Here is a 9,210-nt window from a genome sequence, read left to right on the forward strand (position 1 = left end):
GCATAAAGTCTATGGAAGGCCATTTAGGCATAAATGTCTTTAGACGTAACGTGTACAGACGTTATAACGCGTGTACGCGTTATTGCGCCTAAAGACGTAATTTCGTGTACGGACGTTAGACGCGTCGATGCGTAATTGCGTGTAGACACGTAAACCCACAACTTCCGCTGTCAAACTAAAAGTCACATCAAGAAATGTAGCCCTTACCATATTTCATTTTAACTACACTTTCCCTTTGACTCTTTTTAGTTTGCTTAAAAGCATGGCGAAAATACAGTTTAATATTATTATATAAATTATTAAATTTATAATTACTAAACAGTATTTTGTGGAAAAAACTCTGTTTTGTGTGGTTAACCAATATCATATGCTGCATTTAGTTTGCATTTCAAAACATATATTTTAACAAAACATATTATTCACAATGGAAAACTCAAAATATAGAGTGCACTTATAAAACAAGAAGGCATAGGTCAAGCACCAAGAGAACATGATCAAACACAAATAGGGCAAGACTCACAAACCAGCAACTAGGCAATGAATTGCCCTGGCAATGGATTTTTTTTGACACTTTAGTCACTTTTCTTAAAAATATTTTTTATGTTTAGGGAAATACCAATAGATGTCACACTATACAAGCGAGATGAGAATTACGCTAAGTGACACTTACGCACGCATGTTGTTTGTGTCACGAAATGGATTGGACAGAACCCAGATGCAGGCAGACGAAGGGTAAATGTAAATGTTTATTAAATAAAACACCCGCAATGGGGAAAACCAGCACAAAGAAAACACTTTCAACCAAACACTGGAAACAAACACCTCCCACGAGGGGGATAAAAACAAAACAAGAATCTTTAGAAAAGATAAATAATAAGTTCACAAACTGTAAACAGGAACCAGGTAATCCAATAACAGGGGATAACACGTGCACGCAAGACATCAGTGTTGTACAATAGATATAGATAATAGATATAAGACAAAGACAATGCACCAACACTGAACAGAGGAAAAACTGAGACCATATAAAGGGAGACACTAACGAGGAGTGATTTACATGGGGAGAGTGGTGACAGCTGATGGGAATGAAACCCTAACGAGGTGAATTACAAAACAGACGATGGGAATGAAACCCTAATAAAATTACAGGAGATAGGAGGGTGGGGCTGAGAGACATAACAGGAAGACACGTGGCATTAAGTAACAACATAAAGCCACGTGTCTCCACACATAACACAACAGAAACCCGAAAGACGTGGCAATGTCAAGACTCTGCCCAGGGAGCTTGAAAGCTCGAGACAGGAAGGACAGAGTCCTAACATTACCCCCGCCCCCAGAAACGCCCCATGGCGTCTCAAGGGAGAAACTTCAGCGGGCCAAAACACAAAAGCACAAAGACAAACACCACAAGCACAACACAGAACAAACTAAAGGGAACATAAGGGAGGCTATGAAGGGGTTCGGGTGGGTCAACAAAAACAACAAACATGGGAGGGGGGGTGGGGGAATGGGAGGCCAAACCTTGGGGACACCAGAAAAGGGTGGGACAGGTTGAGGAGACCTGAAACAACCGGACGAGACCGGCGGGGACTTGAAGCAACCGGACGAGACCGGCGGGGACTTGAAGCAACCGGACGAGACCGGCGGGGACTTGAAGCAACCGGACGAGACCGGCGGGGACTTGAAGCAACCGGACGAGACCGGCGGGGACTTGAAACAACCGGACGAGACCGGCGGGGACTTGAAACAACCGGACGAGACCGGTGGGGACTTGAAACAACCGGACGAGACCGGCGGGGACTTGAAAAGGCTAGGGAGAGGTGTGTGTCCAAGGGGGAAAAAAGTTTGAGGTGATGCCGGCTGGAGAACTGGCTGAGGCACCGGCTGGAAGTCCGGCTGAGGCACCGGCTGGAAGTCCGCCTGCGGAAGGGCAGGCCTGGACGCCTGCGGATGGGCAGGCCTGGACGCCTGCTGCTGGGCAGGTCCTGAAGCCTGCGGAAGGGCAGGTCCTGAAGCCTGCGGAAGGGCAGGTCCTGATGCCTGCGGAAAGGCAGGTCCTGAAGCCTGCGGAAAGGCAGGTCCTGAAGCCTGCGGAAAGGCAGGTCCTGAAGCCTGCGGAAAGGCAGGTCTGGCCGCCTGCGGAAGGGCAGGTCCTGACGCCTGCGGAGAGGCAGGTCCTGACGCCTGCGGAGAGGCAGGTCCTGACGCCTGCGGAGAGGCAGGTCCTGACGCCTGCGGAGAGGCAGGTCCTGACGCCTGCTGAGAGGCAGGTCTGGAAACCTGCGGAAAGGCAGGTCTGGACGCCTGCTGGATCGCTGGCTGTGAACCCGGCTGGAGAACCGGCAGGAGCGCCAGCTGGGCTGGGTTACGTGCCCCCCTCCGTTGCCTCTTCCTCTTCTGCCGAGCCAATCTCCTGGTAGTCGGCTGGAGGAAGGAGGTGAAGGACGGGGCTGGCTCCGCGTTGGAGGCCCCCGAAGAGGACCCCCAGGACTCTCTCCTTCCACGCTTGCCCTGAAGACTGGTAGGTGGTGAAGAGGTTGCAGGGTCCGAGGCTGATGGTGCGGTGGTGGTCACCACCCCAAGCTCCAGGGTATGATCCTCGGGGATGGGGCCCAACGGAGAAGACAACCTCGGACAGACGGAGACACTGGGCTCCGGTCGGCTCATGGCGAACTGGAGCACACCCTCGAAGCCAAGCGGTCTCAGCCTCCTCATCTCCGCAGGCGATAGGGGGACCCTCAGTCCGCTGTTGAATGCCGCCGTCACCTCTTCCTCCCCGAAGAGCTCCTCCACTGCGGCTTCCAGGAACCTGTCCAGGTACTCGTCCCGGTCCAAGTTCCCCTGGCGAATGCTGGAGAGGGGACCAGGCTGGCGAGGCCTTGCAGGGAAAATCGCCGCCTGCTGGGTTCTTATGGGTTGGTGCATTCTGTCACGAAATGGATTGGACAGAACCCAGATGCAGGCAGACGAAGGGTAAATGTAAATGTTTATTAAATAAAACACCCGCAATGGGGAAAACCAGCACAAAGAAAACACTTTCAACCAAACACTGGAAACAAACACCTCCCACGAGGGGGATAAAACCAAAACAAGAATCTTTAGGAAAGATAAATAATAAGTTCACAAACTGTAAACAGGAACCAGGTAATCCAATAACAGGGGATAACACCGTGCACGCAAGACATCAGTGTTGTACAATAGATATAGATAATAGATATAAGACAAAGACAATGCACCAACACTGAACAGAGGAAAAACTGAGACCATATAAAGGGAGACACTAACGAGGAGTGATTTACATGGGGAGAGTGGTGACAGCTGATGGGAATGAAACCCTAACGAGGTGAATTACAAAACAGACGATGGGAATGAAACCCTAATAAAATTACAGGAGATAGGAGGGTGGGGCTGAGAGACATAACAGGAAGACACGTGGCATTAAGTAACAACATAAAGCCACGTGTCTCCACACATAACACAACAGAAACCCGAAAGACGTGGCAATGTCATGACTCTGCCCAGGGAGCTTGAAAGCTCGAGACAGGAAGGACAGAGTCCTAACAGTTTGTAGACTTCAGCTCTGCTTTCAATACCGTCATCCCTTCCAAGCTAATCGTCAAACTTGGAAACCTAGGAATTAACAACTCTACCTGCAATTGGATTATGGACTTCCTGACGAACAGGTCTCAGCTTGTTAGGTTAGGCCACATCTGCTCCACCACCACCACCCTCAACACTGGTGTACCACAGGGCTGCGTACTGAGCCCCTTTCTCTACTCCCTTTTCACACTCGACTGCAGGCCTTTGAACGGATCTAATTCCTTCATCAAGTTTGCAGACGATACAACGGTGATTGGTCTCATCAGCAACAACGATGAGACTGCATACATTCAGATACTGCATACACTCTCGTGCACTCAGATCTTCTTCTTCAATTTCTCTTGTTGTACCTCGGATCCGACTTACCACCATGGGTGGTAGGCCCTTTAGTTATGCTGCCCCCCGCCTATGGAACTCTCTTCCTCTTGATGTTCGCAATAGTGAGTGCTTGCTTACTTTAAAAACGAATCTAAAACATATATTTTTAAACAGTTTTTTTGTATAACATGATTTACTGAGACTTATCTGCACTGTACATGTATATGCTGTTGGTTTGTTGTTTGTTTTGTTTTATGTGATCTGAATATTACTTGTGAGGCGACCTTGGGTGTTTTGAAAGGCGCCATTAAATAAAATGCATTATTATTATTATTATTATACAGGGAGGAGGTCCGGCACCTGGCCACATGGTGCTCAGACAACAACCTGCTCCTTAACACCTCCAAGACAAAGGAGATCATCGTGGACTTCAGGAAGGCGAAAGGAGGCACAAACGACCCTATCCACATTAATGGGATGGCTGTTGAATGTGTTTCCAGTTTTAAGTTCCTGGGGACTCATGTTTCGGAGGACCTGTCCTGGACCACCAACACCTCATGCCTGGTCAAGAAGGCTCACCAGCGTCTCTTCTTTCTGAGGACACTGAAGAAGAACCAACTGTCTTCAACTATCCTGGTGAACTTCTATCACTTGCCCGTTAGAGAGCATCCTGACCAACTGTGTCACAGTCTGGTACGGGATCTGTTCTGTTGCTGAGCGCAAGGCACTGCAGCGGGTAGTGAAAACAGCCCAGCGCATCACAGGGACTACACTTTCACCCATTGAGGACATCCAGAAGAAACACTGTCTGCGTCAAGCTCGCAGCATTCTCAAGGACTCCTCTCACCCTGCTCATAGACTGTTTCCTCTCCTGCCTTCTGGTAGGCGCTTCCGGTGCCTCCGGACAAGAACCAGCAGACTAAGAAACAGCTTTTTTTCCCAGAGCTGTTTCATTATTGATCTCTGCCCCCCACTGATTCCACTACCTCTCATACCTTGAACTCCAAGCTGCTATAACATCGTTTACATTGCACTACAGGGCTGCATGCATGACTGAACTGTACACACCAGTACTTCATGTTATCTGCTCTACTGGACTGTTTACACATACACAGCATCATTTGCACTCTATACTGCTCACTTGCACATCTGAAATATGCTCATTTGCACTAATGGACCACTTTCATAACTGCATTAACTAATCTACTGCACTGTAACTCTATTAACTGCATCTACTCATCTTTTGCACTGTAACTTCCTTAACTGCATTAACTAATCTACTGCACTGTAACCTAATTAACTGCATTAACTCGTCTATTGCACTGTAACTTCAATAACTGCATTAACTAATCTACTGCACTGTAACTCTATTAACTGCATCTACTCATCTATTGCACTGTAACTTCAATAACTGCATTAACTAATCTACTGCACTGTAACTCTATTAACTGCATCCACTCATCTATTGCACTGTAACCTCAATAACTGCATTAACTAATCTACTGCACTGTAATGCTATTTACTGCATCTACTCATCTATTGCACTGTAACTTCCTTAACTGCATTAACTAATCTACTGCACTGTAACCTAATTAACTGCATTAACTCATCTATTGCATTGTAACTTCAATAACTGCATTAACTAATCTACTGCACTGTAACCTAATTAACTGCATTAACTCATCTATTGCACTGTAACTTCAATAACTGCATTAACTAATCTACTGCACTGTAACCTAATTAACTGCATTAACTCATCTATTGCACTGTAACTTCAATAACTGCATTAACTAATCTACTGCACTGTAACTCTATTAACTGCATCTACTCATCTATTGCACTGTAACTTCAATAACTGCATTAACACATCTTCTGGACTGCAACCTATTATTAGATTAGATTAGATTCATCTTTATTGTCATTACACATATACAAGTACAGTGTAACGAAATGTAGTTTAGGTCTAACCAGAAGTGCAGTTAGCAAGTGCAGGATATGCAGTTAGAATAAATACAGAATACAATATTGATAAAATATTATACATCCATCCATCCATCCATTTTCTACCGCTTATCCGGGGCCAGTCTAAGCAGAGATGCCCAGACATCCCTCACCCTAGACACTTCATCTAGCTCTTCCGGGGGGACACCGAGGCGTTCCCAGGCCAGCCGGGAGACATAGTCCCACCAGCATGTCCTAGGTCTTCCCCGGGGTCTCCTCCCGGTCGGACGGGCCCGGAACACCTTCCGGGGAAGGCGTCCAGTAGGCATCCGTAACAGATGCCCAAGCCACCTCAGCTGACCCCTCTCGATGTGGAGGAGCAGCGGCTGTACTCCGAGCTCCTCCCGGGTGACCGAGCTTCTCACCCTATCTCTAAGGGATCGCCCAGCCACCCTGCGGAGGAAGCTCATTTCAGTCGCCTGTATCCGGGATCTTGTCCTTTCGGTCATGACCCAAAGCTCATGACCATAGGTGAGAGTAGGAACGTAGATTGACCGGTAAATTGAGAGCTTCGCCTTGCGGCTCAGCTCTTTCTTCACCACGACGGACCGGTACATCGACCGCATTACTGCAGAAGCTGCACCGATCCGTCTGTCAATCTCCCGTTCCATCCTTCCCTCACTCGTGAACAAGACCCTTAACAAGATACTTAAACTCATCCACTTGAGGAAGGAACTCTCCACCAACCTGAAGTGGGCAAGCCACCCTTTTCCGACTGAGGACCATGGCCTCGGATTTGGAGGTACTGATTTTCATGCCAGCCACTTCACACTCTGCTGTAAACCGTCACAGTGCATGCTGAAGGTCCTGGTTTGAAGGGGCCAACACGACAACATCATCTGCAAATAGCAGAGACGAGATCGTGTGGTCCCCAAACCTGACACCCTCCGGCCCCTGACTGCGCCTAGAAATTCTGTCGATACAAATTACGAACAGAACCGGTGACAAAGGGCAGCCCTGCCGGAGTCCGAAATGCACTGGGAACAAGTCCGACTTACTGCCGGCAATGCGAACCAAGGTCCTGCTTCGGTCGTACAGGGACCTGACAGCCCTTAGTAAAGGACCACAGACCCCATACTCCCGAAGCACCCTCCACAGGATGCCTCGAGGGACACAGTCGAATGCCTTCTCCAAATCCACAAAACACATGTGGATTGGTTGAGCAAACTCCCATGAACCCTCCAGCACCCTGTAGAGGGTATAGAGCTGGTCCAGCGTTCCACGGCCTGGACGAAAACCACACTGTTCCTCCTGAATCCGAGGTTCTACTATCGGCCGTATTCTCCTCTCCAGTACCCTGGCATAGACTTTCCCGGGAAGGCTGAGAAGTGTGATCCCCCTGTAGTTGGAACACACCCTCCGGTCCCCCTTCTTAAAAAGAGGGACCACCACCCCGGTCTGCCATCCCAGAGGCACTGTCCCCGACCGCCACGCGATGCTGCAGAGGCGTGTCAGCCAAGACAGCCCCACAACATCCAGAGACTTGAGGTACTCAGGGCGAATCTCATCCACCCCCGGTGCCTTGCCACTGAGGAGTTAAAATACTACACAGTTATGAAAATTAACTCTTATACTGCACCGTATCTTTAATAACCGCATTAACTCATCCACTGCACTGTTACTTCAACAACTGCATTAACTCACCTATTGCATTGCAACTTTAACAGCTAATGTCAATAATCTATGCACACTTAAATCACTTGCACTATTGTTTAGTCTAAATTATTATCTGCTCATATCCACCTGTACATTAATGTTCATAGTGTTAATGTTCATAGTATATAGTCATCTGTATATATTGTTCATAGTACACACCTACTGTCATATTTTCATAGAACATACCTACTGTAAAATATTTTCATAATCCATGCGCACTGTATAATATTTTCTCAATACTGTATTCTGTATTTATTCAAACTGTATATCCTGCACTTGCTAACTGCACTTCTGGTTTGACCTAAACTACATTTCGTTACACTGTACTTGTATATGTGTAATGACAATAAAGTTGAATCTAATCTAATCTAAGTGGGAACACTGTGAGGATGGCAGATCACTTGGCTGTTAAGGGGAAAAAAACTCCACATTATCTGACATGCAAAAATTTACACATTCTTGAAAAACGCGTCTGCAATTGTTCAGAAAATTTCACAAAGCCATTGCTTTTCCTTGTCTACTTCTACCGCTTGTATTTTGAAATGCTCTCTTTTTCCTTGTCCTAAAATTACGTATTGCTGACGCATCTGGAACGTATCCGGAACTAGGACCATATGCAATGCCACGCATAAGGGCACGTCAAGTTTGTTCATGTTCATGAGAGTGTATTCATTGCCTAGTTGCTGGTTTGTGAGTCTTGCCCTATTTGTGTTTGATCATGTTCTCTTGGTGCTTGACCTATGCCTTCTTGTTTTATAAGTGCACTCTATATACTGAGTTTTCCATTGTGAATAATATGTTTTGTTAAAATATATGTTTTGAAATGCAAACTAAATGCAGCATATGATATTGGTTAACCAGTACACAAAACAGAGTTTTTTCCACAAAATACTGTTTAGTAATTATAAATTTAATTATTTATATAATAATATTAAACTGTATTTTCGCCATGCTTTTAAGCAAACTAAAAAGAGTCAAAGGGAAAGTGTAGTTAAAATTAAATATGGTAAGGGCTACATTTCTTGATGTGACTTTTAGTTTGACAGCGGAAGTTGTGGGTTTACGCGTCTACACGCAATTACGCATCGACGCGTCTAACGTCCGTACACGAAATTACGTCTTTAGGCGCAATAACCTGTACACGTTACGTCTAAAGACATTTATGACTAAATGGCCTTCCATACGTCTAAAGACAATTCTGCCTAAGTGGCCTTCCATAAAAGTCGAACAAGCACAGCGCTGGCAAATGACTTAGGCGTGACCATCACGAGACGTCAGCGCATCATGTGATGTTGAGCCGAGTATTTAAAACACAAATAACTAATAATGTCATTTTGTGTTATCATCCAGGGGGCGCGCGACGGCCCATACGAGCGAATTCTCTATCGATATCCATGTATTTACGATGCTTTTAAGTTATATTTGAGACATCGCTAGACTTAATCTCAAACATACTGTTTTTAATGTATATATTGAAATCACGGTATAGAAATGCGCTCTGTTAAATGCAATAAAACGACTGAATAGAATTCTTGATCTTGCCAAGAACAGACACTTATGATTGATTCAACGTCAGCAGCGCTTAGGAAAACAACGATAACCACGTCATAATGTAGCAAATTTGTTTTTTTATTG

Source organism: Barbatula barbatula (genome assembly GCF_947034865.1).
Source record: "Barbatula barbatula genome assembly, chromosome: 13".
Lineage (NCBI taxonomy): Eukaryota > Metazoa > Chordata > Actinopteri > Cypriniformes > Nemacheilidae > Barbatula > Barbatula barbatula.